The sequence below is a fragment of the Pinus tabuliformis genome, chromosome 8 (genome assembly GCF_031772625.1).
Source record: "Pinus tabuliformis cultivar Carrire ecotype Pingquan chromosome 8, CPIR1, whole genome shotgun sequence".
In the NCBI taxonomy this organism is placed as follows: domain Eukaryota; kingdom Viridiplantae; phylum Streptophyta; class Pinopsida; order Pinales; family Pinaceae; genus Pinus; species Pinus tabuliformis.
Window position 1 is genome coordinate 1,223,347,477 of NC_142294.1, and position 17,915 is coordinate 1,223,365,391.

General features: G+C 39.6%; 1 protein-coding gene across 13 annotated transcripts in view; it reads left to right on the plus strand.

The window, feature by feature from the left end:
* Positions 1-17,915, plus strand: part of LOC149239801 (uncharacterized) — a 150,512-nt gene that overhangs the window by 101,800 nt on the left and 30,797 nt on the right. The window contains exon 1 of one of the 13 annotated variants that reach the window (XM_089367212.1): positions 17,694-17,914. The exons of the other annotated variants lie outside the window; for them this stretch is intronic. The gene's annotated coding sequence lies outside the window, so the exon portion shown is untranslated. Of the gene's footprint in view, positions 1-17,693; position 17,915 lie in introns of those variants that run through there. 13 annotated transcript variants of the gene reach the window in all.

Here is a 17,915-nt window from a genome sequence, read left to right on the forward strand (position 1 = left end):
AAATTCGTGGGAGAACAAGCTAGAGGATTTGTAGGAAGGTGTCCCCCTCATTTATGGGCCCTTACCTCGAATTCTCCACCATCAGCTCGGAGTTCAAGGGCCACCAAATCAATCAGCTCAAGGGCAGCCAAGAAAGTCAAGTTGGACTGCTGTTAACTCCAAGTCTTGGGCAGCCAAGTCCCTAACTTTTAGGAGGACTGTTGGGTCCTCAAATTGTATAAATGAGAAGGCTTGGGGCCTCATTTTGGTTAGCTAGTGGGTAGTCATTTTGTGTAGCTAGTTAGTCATTTTTGGGATTAGCTAGTTAGTCATTTTTGTAGCTAGTTAGTAGTCATGTTGTAATTCGAGTTGTAAGCCAGTTTTGGCATGACATCTGATTTTTGGTTATGAATAAAGAAGGTAGATTTGAGCTCATTCTGAATTACTAAGGAGACTATAGCTCTCAGGTTAGGGCCCAACCTGAGAGCCATAGATCCCCTCTGCTGTAGTGTTGTTTCCATTTCATTTCAGCACTTTGAGTTTTCATTTTCACATGCAATTTGAATTACAGGTTGTTAAATTAGTTTTCTTTCATGAGTTTAGATAGGATTTACTTATGGTGAATTTGTTTCCAGTTGCTTAGGTTAGCAGAGGATAGATATAATCTATTGGAGCTCCAGCAAAAAGGTTGTTAAGGCTCACTGCCATCTCATTTGGGATTGGGGTGCAGTCCATGACTAACCACCAAAAATACGCATTTATTTATTTCATGATTGCTGCAAACACAGTCATGTTATGTTAGATGCTTCCACATGATTCACACCTGCACCACACTCCTTTACCACAGCTTCATGCACATTCTCCTTCGCGTTTTGGATTGTTGTTCATTGAATTTACAAGCACAGGTAGTTTAGGTTAATGCATTTTCGGTTTGGCGACAGTCATAAGCATTTGTTTCACTTACACTGCTCTCTCTCGTTCCATTACCTCATTATCCATCTCGATCACGCCTGCAAACACATCTTTGACCTCTGCTCCGCTCTGTCATCTCCCAAAGTCTTTCACTCCTCGCGTACTTCCATTCTCTAGCCCTTTCGTTGACCTAGCCATCTATCTTCCAACCTACTCCCTACATTCACTCCCTATCCCCATTCCTCCACTTCTACAGCCATCACCAGCCTCATTCCTACCTTACACATCTCCCCCTACCATTTCATCACTCCTCCATCACGCCAAACACTCACGGTAGGTCATCCTGTAGCCGTTTGTAGACATCCTGTAGAAACTAGAGTATCCTGTAGGATCCCCTGCAGACTTCCTGTAGGAGGCCACTCACTCGGTTGCCGAGCTTCTGAATGTGAGGAACCTCTGTGGATGGATGCTAAGGATCCCTAGGAACCTCTCCTAGCCTCCCCAACCTGTCCCACGCTTTCCTTCCTTCTCCATCCCATCTGCACAACCAAACCCTAGTTAGCACAAAATCACAATCATTCCACACACTTAAAGGAAAAATACAAAAACATGTCTTTCATGATGCAAGTAGTTTAGATCCATGCATTTGCACTTATTAGAGGTAACAACAGCCTTGGTTGAAGTTTCATTCACATTCTTTGCATTGTAGAGGTTAGACTAGTTAAATTAGGGTTTCCTAGGTTTACATGCTTTGATTTGCTTTCAGTTCAGTTTGTCAAGTAGAGTAGCTTTCCTTTGAGAATAGCTTTCGTCCATCAGTTAGCAAGCTTCTTCTGAGAGCCTATAGAAGTTGGCTTGAGCCCTAGCGGACTTGTGCCAGCTGACCAAGTGACAGCTGCGACAAGAGCTAGTACTTGTGCATATAGCACCGTCGCTTCCAAGTTTGTATGAACTACCGGGTTGATAAAATTAAGAGACAGGAAGCCCCAAGAGTTGTAGCATTATTGCTACAATACTGGAGCTCACCATCTTTTTGGCGCCGTTGCCGGGGAAGCGGCAGAGTATTGGTGATTGTTGCTATTCTTCTATTTTCCTTTACAACCTTCTGCTAAGTAGTTTATTTCATTTCCCTTATGCAATTTCATTTATGCAAAAGTAGATTAGCATTTCTTGCTTTCATAGATTAGTATTTCCTGCTTTCATAGATTAGCATTTCTTGCTTTCCTAGATTAGCCTTTCTTGCTTTCATAGATTAGCATTTCAATTCCGCAATCTCATTTCTGCAAGCGTAGATTAGCATTTCAATTCCGCAATTTCATTTCTGCAAGCGTAGATTAGCATTTCAATTTCGCAAGCGTAGCCTAGCATTTCATTCCTGCAATTTCATTTGAGCAAAATAGATTAGTCCTTTCCTGCTTTCATTTCAATTCCACATTTTCATTTCAGCAAGATAGTTAGTTGCAGTTCAATCTATTTTAGTTTTGCAAGTAGAAGTAGAAAAAACAAAAAAAAAAATCAACCAAAAAATTTCATTTCATGCTTTGTAGGAGTAGAGATAAGTTAGAAAAATGATTGCACAACCCCCCCACTGCTTCACACAGCCAACGTTCTTCTTCGATGGCTGTGATGAACGAACCCCTGGGTGGACATCAAGACATATCTGAAGAACCTCTAGGGGAAAAGAAGAAAGAAACACTCCTCTGAAGCAAATGGCTACAAGCAGAAATGATTGGAGCAGTCCCTTGTCCAAAGATGAATTTGAAAATCAGATCGAAGGTTTCAAGAGTGATGTGAGGCAGTTTCTTGCCATGAAACTGGATACCTTGCGGATCCAAAAGAAGCAAGAAGAAGCCAAGAGGGCTTTGGCCATTTTTTGTCCTAGGTGCACTAGAAAGCATCCTTGGAACGAATGTCCAATGCACTCTCTAGAAGTGTGTTTCATCTGTGAAGAATACCATCCTACAGATCAGTGCCCTTCCTTGCCCAGAATCAAAGCTACATATCAAAGAGCCAAGGGAGCCACTGAATCACTCTGTTATATGAACCAAAGGAGGCCACATGGACCCATACCCTACCAGCAGGAACTACAAGGGACACCCGAGACCTATTATGACCCTTATCAAGCCACCTTCATGCCTTCTTGGGGTCCCCCTGCTCATCCTTCCTGGTTCACACCTCCTCCTTATTCCTTCACAGATCCATATTATGCCCAACCAGCTGCTCATTCGTTTCACTCTTATGCTCAGCCACAGCCTCAGTGGAATGCACCTTATCAGGAGTGGAGGCCCCAGTACAACTCTCATCCCACTCATTTTCCTCCACCACCTGCTCATCCAAAACCATCGCCTCCTCCTCCACCAAGGCAACCCCAAATGCCTACCCAACCACAATGCCATCCATCTCCATCTCAATTTCACACCTCCACTCAGCTACCCGTACATCCATTTCCAAAACCATGCAATGGAGCAGCTCAACCCAATTGCAAATCTGAGGCACAACATGTGCAAATAATTCCCCGTGAGCTCAATGATGTTCACCAAAGCTCAGGAAAAGTAATGCAAAAAAGAGATCATCTTGAAAGCATTGAAGGACCAAAAGCAAAAGAAGATTCAAAAGAGGAGATCAAAGAACCATGGGCTGCACTTGATGAAGAAAAGAGATCAGAATCAGAGAACGAGAAAGCTTCCTCATGGTCACCATCAAATCCTCCATGTACTCAAGAGAAAGATCAGCAAAAAGAGGAAGATCAGAAGGTCATGATAGAAGGTGACATGAAGAATGATCCAAATCAGCAAGATGACCAAGGATATCAAAGCTATATTGAGATATGGTTTCAGAAGGTCACTAAGTTGCAGTAGCACTCTCCTCCTCAGCTATGTTTTGTACTCTCAAAGTCAGATCATTTTGTCTCTGAAAGTTGGATAGTTGTCCAAGCATGCATTTCGAGCCTTCACATCATTTTTTCTCTAATCTCGATGTGCACATGGCTCCATTGGAAGTATTCCTATACTTGAAAATGATTTTGTTTTTCAAGTAGGGTAGGGTAGAAAAAAATGAAAAAAAAGGAAAAATAAAGAAATGAAAAAATGAAAATAAGAGAAAAATAAAAATCTAAAGTGAAAACCCCCTCGGAGGCGCCTTAGATTGGCTCATTGATTGAAAACCTCCATGAGGCAGTCAATGGGTTGGAAAGAAAAGAAAATAAAAGAGAAAAAGATCTTTGGGTGAAAACCTCCCTTGGAGGCGCCCAAGGCAGGCGATTAGGGTGAAAACCTCTATGAGGCGCCCTAGTTGTTTTTCAAAAAAAAAAGAGAAAAAAAAAAGAAAAAGAAAAATAAAGCTAATCATCATTGAATAATTTTATGTTGCAGCAATGACATTTCAGGTTGCAAGAAGGATGTTTCATGGCAGGAGGAGCACTCAAATCAAGGTCAAAGGAGTTTTTGTGCCTTCTACAGGAAGTTTCGTATCTTCTACAGGAAGCTTACAAAAAAGCCAAATTGATCTCCGAAGAGGACCTGAATGCTTGGAATATGTCCATGAGGCCTACACTCATCCATGTTTCCACTCCTCACCCCTTTTCCATCATTTTTTTCATGTCATTATGCTTCTTTCCTCAAAACTGTGTTTTCTACAGGAAGCTCTGTATTTCTACAGGAAACATCCTGTAGAACCTTTGGACGAGCCAAATTCAATCTCAAAAGTGAATCTGATGGTGGGAATCTGTTGATTAGGCCTACAAGCACTTGTGTGTCCATCTCTTGCCTTTCTCCATCATTTTTCCACCTCCTTGTGCTTCTCATTGTGCTTCTACAGGAACTTCCTGTAGAAATTGTGGGAAACTAGGCATGCATTTCAAAAAGTGGTTTGGCGAGCATGGTGGCTTTCTCAAGGGTTCATAAGCCCTCATGCAATCTTCCAACTCCTCCTCCATCATCTCCATACCTGCATCACAGCAAAAATTCATTTTGTCATACCATGCAAACACATGCAAAATGCCTTGAAGCCAAAAACACATAGAGCAGAATTTGTTTTTGCCATAACTTGAGAACCATGCATCCATTTGACAAACCGTTTTATGGGGGATTGTACAAGGTCGATGAAAACATGCCTGAGCGGTTTCATGCAATTCCGGTGCACGGTTTCCAAGAAATCAGCCTCCATCACCATCAGCCATTTTTGCATTTTCTCCATAACCGTGCATCCGTTTCAAAACCTGTTTCATGGGGATATGCACGTGGGTGATAGTAGCCTACCCAAGCAGTTTCAGCCAATTCCGATGCACGGTTTCCGAGAAATCGAGCTCTGAAATCTTCAGCCATTTTCCAATTTTCTCGAAATTCGTGCATCCATTGATCACGAATTTGCTATGGGAGATGCATCATGATGGTAGGAACATGCCCACCAAGTTTCAGCTCAATCCGGTTTGCCGTTTGGGAGAAATGGCAAAAAGAAGTTCTGGTCCTGTGGAAATTCAATGGCAACAGTTTTAGGATGCAGATCTGAACGTGGAAATGAACTCGTGTTGCATGCATCTGGCCAGAGGACACCTGCACAAGAAAACCAGCCATGAATCAGCAACCAAGCCATCATGCAACCATAAAATCAAATGCATGCAGCAATGACAGCCCACAATAGCTCACGGCAGCCATTCAACTTCGAGGTACGTGACTTAACCTTGTTCCTCTGTTGCATGAATGTAATTCGAAGCATTGCATGAACGAATGAGATGGTTGTGGTTAAGAGAATCGGTGGCCAGCCAACTGGACACCCTCATCTAGTTCAACAGCGCTCGGTGGGTGGATACGCCACGTGTGCTCAGCCAACTCAGGAGGAAATTTGGAAACAGGCAGTGGTGACCATTTAACCTTCAGCGTGATCGATGGACGTGATTATAGGCAAGGAAAAAATAGTTAAACACTGCAGTGAGGACCGACAGTCTGCATGGGGCCAACGTGTAGTCGGCCAGCTCACCCTCCATCAACGGAAATCTTCATAATGGCCAATCGAACTCTCACCGATGTTGTTTCCAGTTTACCACATTCCTTGCAGCTGCAACAAGCTCCATACCAGCCCCATAGCAGCAAACCAAGCTTTCTCGGCCATTTTTCAAACCCACCTATGCAAGGGCGTTCTACAGGAAACGGGTGGGTCTTCTACAGGAAGTATGACACAGCGTTTTGGAACAAAGAAACCTGAGATTTCCCTCATCAAATTTGAAGTTCCGAGAAGGGTAGGCTCGTAAACACTCTTCCATGCACGATATATATTTTGAAAGGTGGAGAATTGAACTGTCTGGAGCAGGAGAATTAGAGACCAGTTTGCCTGTAAGTCAAAAATAGCAGTGTGATTGTGTGTTGCATGGAATTTCTCATGTTTTTCTGCATCTCTCCACGTTTCATATCTAAAATCCTCTTATAAGGACGGCATATGCAGCTGTGAATGCCAGCATGGGTATGAAAAATTTGAAGTTTGCATATCTGAATGTGTCTTGAGAAGGAAACTTGGTCCTTGTCCTCTATCTGTAGAAGCAAAACTCTTCCTCTCATAACCAGATAGCTGAAGAATTTTTAATATCCTTGAGATCTCTTTCAAAAAAAAAAAAAAAAAAAAAAAAGGAGAACCAAAGAAGAAAACTTGGTTAGGGTCTTTTGCAGGCATGAGCATAATTGTTAAAACAGAGTATGGTATCATATAAAAATTTTATGCAGGTGATCCAGGATTGTAAAGGGATCATGTCATAGATCCAAGCTAGTTTGGAGCTGTCTAAATCGAGAACAGGGGAACACTACTTTGAGAGTGCTTATAAAAGCAATCAGGCTGGGAATGAAAAAATTTATTTACTGTGACAGATCAGGTTTGGCAGTTACAGCAAGAAGGATTAATTGAAGGTGGCCAAAATTGCACAAATGAAGAGTTAACAAACATTGGTGCGACTTAAAGTTGACCATAAGACTAATGAGATGAAATAAGTGTAAGGTGGAAATCAATCATAGCTTGGACCATTCAAGGCATGTCATTAACCAACCAAGAGCAGCAAGTTTGTGTCTTGTCATAGTACAGTCATACAATGAATAGGTGGGATCTTTTACATGATCAAGAGAAATACAAGGAGCCAAATAAAAGCGAGAGGGGGAGGACAAGGCTGGATACTCAAAGAACTAATGTTGATGAGTTAGTGGAAGTGCTGAAGAAAAATAAAGAATGGCAAGGAAGAAAAATACATTGAAAAATAAGAGAAAACCAATGATGAAAAATGCAAGACATTCAAACAAAGGCAGAACAGAGAAAAAGGCTACGGTAGAGAAGGCAGAAGCTAAACAGAGCATGAGGAAGCTAAAAACCTTCACCTAGAGAGAAGCAAATCAAGGTGATGGACTCAAAGACTGCTTCTACAGGAAGACAGAGAACAGTTAGAGGACTGTTTCTACAGGAAGACAGAGTCTGTTTCTACAGGAAGACAGAGACTGTTTCTACAGGAAGCCAGCGAACTGGTTCTACAGGAAGTTTGAAAGAAGGAAACCAAAGGAGAAATCAGCCGAGATGATTAGCCAAGGAGGCCACCAGGGCTATCAAAGACGAGGAGAGGAATTGGTTGCTCAGAGGATGAGCAACACTTTCAGTAGGGGGGTGATGATGAGCCCCAAAAATGGACAAATATTTGGGCTCATCCAACCTCCTAATTTGACTTAATCCACCATTCTCATTTGTTTATTGCATGTTTTGATTATATTTGTGTTAATAGAGTGAATTTGGTTAGTCATTATGCCAACAAGTCTAATGGGTGCTTTGTGTAGCCTTTTTGGTCAACTTAGAGACAAATTTGAAGGTCTTAATGAGCACTTGGCAGCCAAATTCGTGGGAGAACAAGCTAGAGGATTTGTAGGAAGATGTCCCCCTCATTTATGGGCCCTTACCTTGAATTCTCCACCATCAGCTCGGAGTTCAAGGGCCACCAAATCAATCAGCTCAAGGGCAGCCAAGCAAGTCAAGTTGGACTGCTGTTAACTCCAAGTCTTGGGCAGCCAAGTCCCTAACTTTTAGGAGGACTGTTGGGTCCTCAAATTGTATAAATGAGAAGGCTTGGGGCCTCATTTTGGTTAGCTAGTGGGTAGTCATTTTGTGTAGCTAGTTAGTCATTTTTGGGATTAGCTAGTTAGTCATTTTTGTAGCTAGTTGGTAGTCATGTTGTAATTCGAGTTGTAAGCCAGTTTTGGCATGACATCTGATTTTTGGTTATGAATAAAGAAGGCAGATTTGAGCTCATTCTGAATTACTAAGGAGACTATAGCTCTCAGGTTAGGGCCCAACCTGAGAGCCATAGATCCCCTCTGCTGTAGTGTTGTTTCCATTTCATTTCAGCACTTTGAGTTTTCATTTTCACATGCAATTTGAATTACAGGTTGTTAAATTAGTTTTCTTTCATGAGTTTAGATAGGATTTACTTATGGTGAATTTGTTTCCAGTTGCTTAGGTTAGCAGAGGATAGATATAATCTATTGGAGCTCCAGCAAAAAGGTTGTTAAGGCTCACTGCCATCTCATTTGGGATTGGGGTGCAGTCCATGACTAACCACCAAAAATACGCATTTCTTTATTTCATGATTGCTGCAAACACAGTCACGTTATGTTAGATGCTTCCACATGATTCACACCTACACCACACTCCTTTAACACAGCTTCATGCACATTCTCCTTCGCGTTTTGGATTGCTGTTCATTGAATTTACAAGCACAGGTAGTTTAGGTTAATGCATTTTCGGTTTGGCGACAGTCATAAGCATTTGTTTCACTTGCACTGCTCTCTCTCGTTCCATTACCTCATTCTCCATCCTGATCACGCCTGCAAACACATATTTGACCTCTGCTCCGCTCTGTCATCTCCCAAAGTCTTTCACTCCTCACGTACTTCCATTCTCTAGCCCTTTCGTTGACCTAGCCCTCTATCTTCCAACCTACTCCCTACATTCACTCCCTATCCCCATTCCTCCACTTCTACAGCCATCACCAGCCTCATTCCTACCTTACACATCTCCCCCTACCATTTCATCACTCCTCCATCACGCCAAACACTCACGGTAGGTCATCCTGTAGCCGTTTGTAGACATCCTGTAGAAACTAGAGTATCCTGTAGGATCCCCTGCAGACTTCCTGTAGGAGGCCACTCACTCGGTTGCCGAGCTTCTGAATGTGAGGAACCTCTGTGGATGGATGCTAAGGATCCCTAGGAACCTCTCCTAGCCTCCCCAACCTGTCCCACGCTTTCCTTCCTTCTCCATCCCATCTGCACAACCAAACCCTAGTTAGCACAAAATCACAATCATTCCACACACTTAAAGGAAAAATACAAAAACATGTCTTTCATGATGCAAGTAGTTTAGATCCATGCATTTGCACTTATTAGAGGTAACAACAGCCTTGGTTGAAGTTTCATTCACATTCTTTGCATTGTAGAGGTTAGACTAGTTAAATTAGGGTTTCCTAGGTTTACATGCTTTGATTTGCTTTCAGTTCAGTTTGTCAAGTAGAGTAGCTTTCCTTTGAGAATAGCTTTCGTCCATCAGTTAGCAAGCTTCTTCTGAGAGCCTATAGAAGTTGGCTTGAGCCCTAGTGGAATTGTGCCAGCTGACCAAGTGACAGCTGCGACAAGAGCTAGTACTTGTGCATATAGCACCGTCGCTTCCAAGTTTGTACGAACTACCGGGTTGATAAAATTAAGAGACAGGAAGCCCCAGGAGTTGTAGCATTATTGCTACAATACTGGAGCTCACCAGCATGGTGATAACTATGCAGGCAAAACGTAGTCACAGAAAAGGGTGATTGTTATTTGCAGTATACACTTCTAGTGATAAAGGTAAGGAGGATGAATATTCAAAGATATTGATCAGGTACCCAATCTTATAGTAGTTTCACAATGTGTTTCCAACAGATAGCAAAGAATTGCCGCCTCATAGAGAAGTGGAATTCTCCATTGAGTTGGTACTAGGGGCAACACCAACATCAAAGGCACCATTAAAGATGAGCACTTCAAAGTTAGTAAAGTTGAAGTTGCAGTTGAAGGAAATGCTTGAAAAGGGATAAATAAGGCTAAGTGTATCACTGTAGGGTGCATTGGTCTTGTTTGTGAAGAAGAAAGATGGGACTCTCAGGCTATGCATTGATTACAGGTAGTTGAACAAGGTGACCATTAAGAACAAGTACCTGTTGTCGAGTATTGATGACTTATTTGATCAGTTAAAGGGAGAAATTGTGTTCTCAAAGATTGATTTGAGATCCAGATATCATCAGTTACTCATCAAGGAAGAAGACATTGACAAGACAACTTTCCGGACTATGTATGGGCATTATGAGTTTGTTGTAGTTCCATTTGGTTTGACTAATTATCCAGCTACCTTTATGTGATTGATGAATAGTGTGTTGCATTCTTATCTGGACAAGATTATTATTGTATTTGTTGATGACATTCTGACACATTCTAAGAATGAGGAAGAACATGCTGAGCATTTAGCAGCAATATTGAGACTGTTGAGAGAGCATCAATTGTATGCTAAGCTCAGTAAATGCAATTTATTTCAGACAAAGGTACATTACTTTGGGCATATGGTCTCCAAGGAAGGCATAACAATAGATCCAAAGAAGATAATAACTATCATGGAGTGGGAAGCTCCTAGAAATGTCGATAGGTAAGATCATTCACGAGGATAGTGGGTTACTATATGAGGTTCATGAGGAACTTCTCTCAGATTGCATATCCTATTACGTCTTATAGAGGAAAGGTAAGAAATTTGAATGGAAAGAGGAATATGCAACAAGTTTTGAGCAGTTAAAGCAATTGTTGACAAATTCTCTAGTGTTAAAGATTAGAGATCCGAACAAGGAGTTTGTGGTATGTATAGATGCCTACAAGAGAGGACTTGGTCAAGTCCTTATGCAGGAGAGATAGGTAGTATGTTATGAGTCGTGGAAATTGAACGAGCACGAGAAGAACTATTTCGACACATGATCTTGATTTGGAAACAATCATTCATGCATTGAAGATGTCACTACAACAAAACCAGCGATTAACGTCCCTTTTTACTTCTTTTTTTGCATCTAGAGCCCATTTTTGGTGCTATTTGCACCCATTTATCAAATATGGTGCAAAACTTGACACAAATTTTGCATCAAGTTTTGCACCAAATCTTACACCAAGTTTAGCACCAGGTATTGCAATAGGTTTTGCACCACGTTTTGTACCAAATTTTATGCCAAGTTTTGTGTCATCCTTTACACCAGGTTTTGTTCCAGGTTTTGCATCAAGTTTGGCACCTAATTTTGTTTGACATACTTTTGCATCCTCATTTGCATCCACTTTTTGCACCTACACTTGCATCAACTTTTGCATCGACTTTTGCATCCTTTTTTGCATCCTTTTTTAAATCATTTTTTGCATCCATTTTTTCATCCATTTGTGCATCCCTTTTGCGCCAAGTTTTACATCGTGTTTTGTGTCTAGTTTTGCATAAAATGTTGCATCTACTTTTGTTGCATCCACTTTTCCCTCTTGTTTGGCATCCATATTTACATCCTCTTTTGCATCTATTATTGTACCCACTATTGCATCTAATATTTTTGTGCCACAATAAGCGCCTAGTTTGGCACCTACTTTTGCAATCACTTTTGATTATAATTTTGCATCCACGTTTGCATCCTCATTTGCGTCTAGGTTTTCATCAACTACTACATCTATTTTTGCATCCCTTTTTGTATCCAATTTTGGACCGGGATTTGCATCGGGTTTTGTGTCTCGTTTTGCATCTACTTTTGCATCGACTTCTATTGCATCCACTTTTGCACACAATTTTGCATCCACTGTTGCACCCATTTTAAATTTCACTTTTTGCATGCCTTTTTACATCTTCATTTGCATCATACTTTGATTCTTTTTTTGCATCTATCATTACATCCACTTTTGTTATGCCACAATTTGCACCATGTTTTGCACTCACTGTTGTATCCATGTTTGCTTCCAATTTTGCATCCATGTTCACATCCTCTTTTGCATCAAATATTGCATCTATTTTTGCATCCACCTTTATGTCAGGTTTATGCATTGGGTTTTGCATCTCGTTTTGTATCTACTTACATTATATCCATTTTTTGCATCCAATTTTGTTTTGCCTGTCGCATCAATGTTTGCTTCCACTTTTACATCCATTTTTGCATCTTATTTTGCATATTTTTTGTCTATTGTTACATCCACTTTTGTTGCACCATATCTTGCGCCTACCATTGCAACCAAATTTGCTTCCACGTTTGCATCCCCTATTGCATCCACTTTTGTTTCATCCATTTTTGCATATACTTTTGTTTCCGTTGTTGCATCCACATTTGTTTCACCACAATTTGTGCCAAGTTTTACACCTACCATTGGACCCATGTTTGCTTCCACTTTTGCCTTCATGTTTGCATCCAAGTTTGCATTGACAACTGCATCTAATTTGTGCATCCCTTTTGCGCCAAGTTTTACATCGTGTTTTGTGTCTAGTTTTGCATAAAATGTTGCATCTACTTTTGTTGCATCCACTTTTCCCTCTTGTTTGGCATCCATATTTACATCCTCTTTTGCATCTATTATTGTACCCACTATTGCATCTAATATTTTTGTGCCACAATAAGCGCCTAGTTTGGCACCTACTTTTGCAATCACTTTTGATTATAATTTTGCATCCACGTTTGCATCCTCATTTGCGTCTAGGTTTTCATCAACTACTACATCTATTTTTGCATCCCTTTTTGTATCCAATTTTGGACCGGGATTTGCATCGGGTTTTGTGTCTCGTTTTGCATCTACTTTTGCATCGACTTCTATTGCATCCACTTTTGCACACAATTTTGCATCCACTGTTGCACCCATTTTAAATTTCACTTTTTGCATCCCTTTTTACATCTTCATTTGCATCATACTTTGATTCTTTTTTTGCATCTATCATTACATCCACTTTTGTTATGCCACAATTTGCACCATGTTTTGCACTCACTGTTGTATCCATGTTTGCTTCCAATTTTGCATCCATGTTCACATCCTCTTTTGCATCAAATATTGCATCTATTTTTGCATCCACCTTTATGTCAGGTTTATGCATTGGGTTTTGCATCTCGTTTTGTATCTACTTACATTATATCCATTTTTTGCATCCAATTTTGTTTTGCCTGTCGCATCAATGTTTGCTTCCACTTTTACATCCATTTTTGCATCTTATTTTGCATATTTTTTGTCTATTGTTACATCCACTTTTGTTGCACCATATCTTGCGCCTACCATTGCAACCAAATTTGCTTCCACGTTTGCATCCCCTATTGCATCCACTTTTGTTTCATCCATTTTTGCATATACTTTTGTTTCCGTTGTTGCATCCACATTTGTTTCACCACAATTTGTGCCAAGTTTTACACCTACCATTGGACCCATGTTTGCTTCCACTTTTGCCTTCATGTTTGCATCCAAGTTTGCATTGACAACTGCATCTAATTTTGCATCCACTTTTGTGTCAGGTTTTTCATGTTGTTGTGCATCTACTTATGTTGTATCCACTTTTCATCCAATTTTACTTCTATTGTTGCCCCCATTTCTATGTTCGCTTTTGCATCCCTTTTCCAACACTCATCATATTTTCTGCATTGATGATATTCCTTATGGCATTGACAATTATGAACAATTGATGACAATGTCAATAATATTGACAATGATGAAAATGAAGATGATGGCGATGACATGAATTGTGATTATGATGATAAAGACGATAATGGTTACAATGACAATGATGATGATGGCAATGATTATGATGATGACGATGCTAATGACGTTGGCGAATCTTCCCAATTTTAGATGTTGTCATTTTCATAATCATAAGCATTATCTTTGGTGTCATGATCATCATTTTCATCTTGGTCATCATCAAAAACAATAATGGCATGAATGATGATGATGCATGATTACAACAATGTCAATAGAAATTACATTAATGATGATGATGGGGATGATAAAAATGACAATGACGATGATAATGGTGGTGATGATGATCATCATCGATCATCTGTCAAAAATAGAGTTGTTATTTCTCTTACGTATATCAATGTGTCCTAAACAACCCTTTTCTAGCACTGATCACATTTTTTGGGTTGATGATATTTCTTACAACATCTACAATTATGAACAATTGCAAACAATGTCCATAATGATGATGATGATGGCATGAATGGTGATTATGATGATAATGTAATGATGGCAATAACAATGACAAGGATGATGGTGATGATGATGACAATGATTATGATAATGAGAATGACCTTACAATCTTATGGATTCGTGAACAATTACTAGTTTCAATACCATCTTCTGGATACGTATTACTATCATACTTTTTAAATTTTCTGTCTCTCTTCAGGTATCTTACTATAATGGTGTTGTCAACACTAGAAAGATATCTTGTTGTAATGGTGGTTCTAATGTTAGCACTAGCAAAGTTTAGTAGGGAGGATGCCACTACAAGAGGAATTCCTTCTAAGTGACTATGGCATTCAAAATGAGGCTTTATGGGCTGCTTGTTAACACATGTTCTCATGCTCATATAAAATTAATGTGAAAAGTTGCTTTAATTGGTTCCCATGCATAATTGGTATTGATAATGGGGTGGTATAAAATTGTAATGGGCATATCCGTTAGTTAGTTATGATGGGTCAACAACATTGAAACCATCCAAGTGACATTTCACCTTGGAACAATCGTCGCTCGTGCGAAAACACGAAGTTTATGTAAATGAAAGTTGTGATTGTAGTAGAATTAAAACCATCGAGAAATATCAAAGAAGACGCTGCCTACCAGTTTTGAAAGACAACCAAGGCATTGAACAACTATTTGCGTTAGGATGTAGTGAGGGAATCGAAGGAAATTTGGCAGCCCTAAGTTGCCATTACTATTGCCAATCACACATTCAATAGTAACCATAAAAGGTAGCCACATATAAACAGAACCTCGAGGTGTTGACAGTCAGAATCTATTGTAATAGCTTTGACGTATATATAGTTTTGTGTTTAGATGAGAATGAAGTGGGCTTCATCCAGGGTTCAGCTCAATCCTCGTCCATTCCATGCAGTGGTGTTTAATTCACCAAGCAAGAGAATATTACATGAGTGTTCAGAGTTAAATCAACAGAAATCAAGGACGTGTGATTGTCAAATTATTGCTCCTCCCTTATGATTGAGCGCTTGATGCGATGGTCATTATCCTTTGGTGATACTTTTATTCCCCATTTTCTATTGAAAAAGTAGCGTTTTTCTGTTCGATTATGATAGGATTGGATGAACGCCGGTTTGGGTGGATGTAGACCCATGTTTTTTTGTGGTGATCTTCAAATGTCTTGAGGATAAGAAAAAAATCCTTGACCAAGGTCCATGGTTTTGGGGATGAGTTGGTCTTCTAGTGAAGCCATGGTTTCCCAACCTCAATCCTCTCACTATGTTGCCGATGACTACTCTAGTATGGGTAAGATTCCCAGTTTTCCCATTCACTTTACCCATCTAGATCTCTTAGAAAAAGTGGGCAATTTTATTGGAAGATTCGTCAAAGTAGACAGGGAAAGACTTTTGAAAGGCATTTTCACCTATGTTTGCATATGTGTTTAGGTAGATCCCAATGAAGTTTTGCGAGATAAAATTGAGCTCAAGTGGATGGGAATTGTGTATTCCCAACCCCTGGACTATGAAAATACAACTTATAGATACACGTATAGATACACCAATAAATTTCAACCACAAACCTGTAAATTTCATTTTCCTTCACACCATGCATCTAATTTGTATTCTGTATGAGAATTAACAAAGGAATGATGCTCTTTTTCCTATATTTTGACTCCTGGAGAATACTATGATAAACGTGGATAGACATAGGGTCCTGTATGGTCCATTTACATCCCATGGATGGGAAATCAGAAGTAAATAAAATAACATCCATTACATAGGCACTCATGTAAAATGGGGGAACAATGTTTTCTAGAATAAAAAAACTACAATTCTTCCTATAATCTAGGATTTGGATACTTAAATTATTAGATAGAACAGTCCCCCAGTCCATAACATCGCTGCATCAATCAAGGGTACCCACTGGTCTGAAAATTTTGGGTATTGACATAACCAAATAATCTACATATCATAGTGGCAACATAACAATATGGACCGACAAGAGAAGCTATAGAATGCATACCCATATTTTCTCGCTTGTGCTTGCTGGCATCTCTTCTCCATCCTTTGATGACTTCAGATTGATCCTGATTTTCCTTCATGAATTTATCAATGAAGTCATTATCATATTTCTTCTGAGCTGTCGACAACTGGTACATTCGAGTCGAATCTTTGTTGGTGAAAGAGCCGATGATTGTGTTCCTCTTGGTCATAAAGTTTCTGTCAGCGATGTTTAGATGGTCAACAACACATGTGATCATATCCATGTAAGGAAGGATGTTCAGCTGAGCAACAATTCTGTGGAGGAATGAATTGGCCAGATCACTATATGTAGTATCAGAAACCGGGTATGAATCTTCGGCTATGACTACTCTTTCTGTGACTCTCGGCTCTTCATCTTCGAAAAGTTGATATGTGGCCTCCCAGGTAGATGTTCCGGTGTTTGAGGTGCATGTGGTATCAGTAAATAATGCAAGCAATTCTGCAAACTCAGGGGGAAGAGCAACTGATTGTTGTTGAACAACAGGTTTCTTCATGGGTTTGGTCGACCAAGACATTTTTGTTGAATTATGCTTGTTGGGACTGACTTGTCAAGAGAAACACAAGGGTGAGAGTAACTAACATTCAGAGCGAATAACTTAGCAAATAACCGATTACATAATAATCCAATACTTTTATGAGCGAAATCTCAAGAAACCATTAGTAATAATGAATCCGTTTATTCTATCGAAAACCATTAATTCTCCACATTTGGCCATTAATATCGCATCCACCATATCTCAACTTTTGAAGCCTTGTCACTTTGAAACCTCCGATTGCAATACGTGTTGCAGACTCGACTGCTCCATCATAGCACACCTTAATATAATATCACAGTTGCCATGTCACGCCTTTCATATCACAAGTTTTAAAGACGTGTGTCTGGTCATGGACATTAAAAGTTGCAATGGTTATGGTGTAAATAATTAAATTGAATGGATATGGTGTAAATAAAGTCGCAAGTTAGAGGCTTCAGAAGTTTGGTCATGGACAATAAAACAAAAACGCCACTCGCGAGATCCCAATATGCAACGTGGCAGTTTTATGGGGTCGACCTCTTTATTACTATTTACATATATATGTCGGCTTTTATTATATTTATGATTTAAACCTTTAAAATTTATTTGGAAAAGGTTTTAATCGCCATTTTTCTTAAAATACTTTTTAGGATGTTCTAATATAATCCTTTCGCATTGAGGCTTTAGAATTAAACCTAAAATTTATCGCTCTTTTTAATTAATTTTTTTTTGATCTTAAAACTAATATTTCCTCTCAATTTTTTTTTATAATTATATCCTAAATTTTAAAATAATAACCCTTCTCTATTAATTCTTTTATTAATTATATAATAAAATTATTAATTCATACAACACATATTTAACATTTTACTAAAATATTACTTTTACTTACTTCCATATCCCACTACTTCTATGACGTTGCACCGGTTTGTGCAAATGCTAGTTCTATATACGATGTAGGGTTTCAGGGTCGGCGACAATGCTCTTTAACTTTTTAAAACATTTATATCTTAAAATGGGTTGTTATATCAGATGCAGGGTTTCAGGTCCGCAGATATATCCTTCTCTGAGGGGTTTCAGGAGGGCCTCTTACGCCGCGCCCCCTTTTCAGGTAGACGCATTTGCAAATATTTGCATTGTGCTATTTTTCTTTCCAGGCGGCGGATTGACTTGATCGGTGCACGGACAAAGGTGCATTTTTGGATAACCGATGCGGCTGGTTCAGATCCTCATATGCAATCGGATAGAGG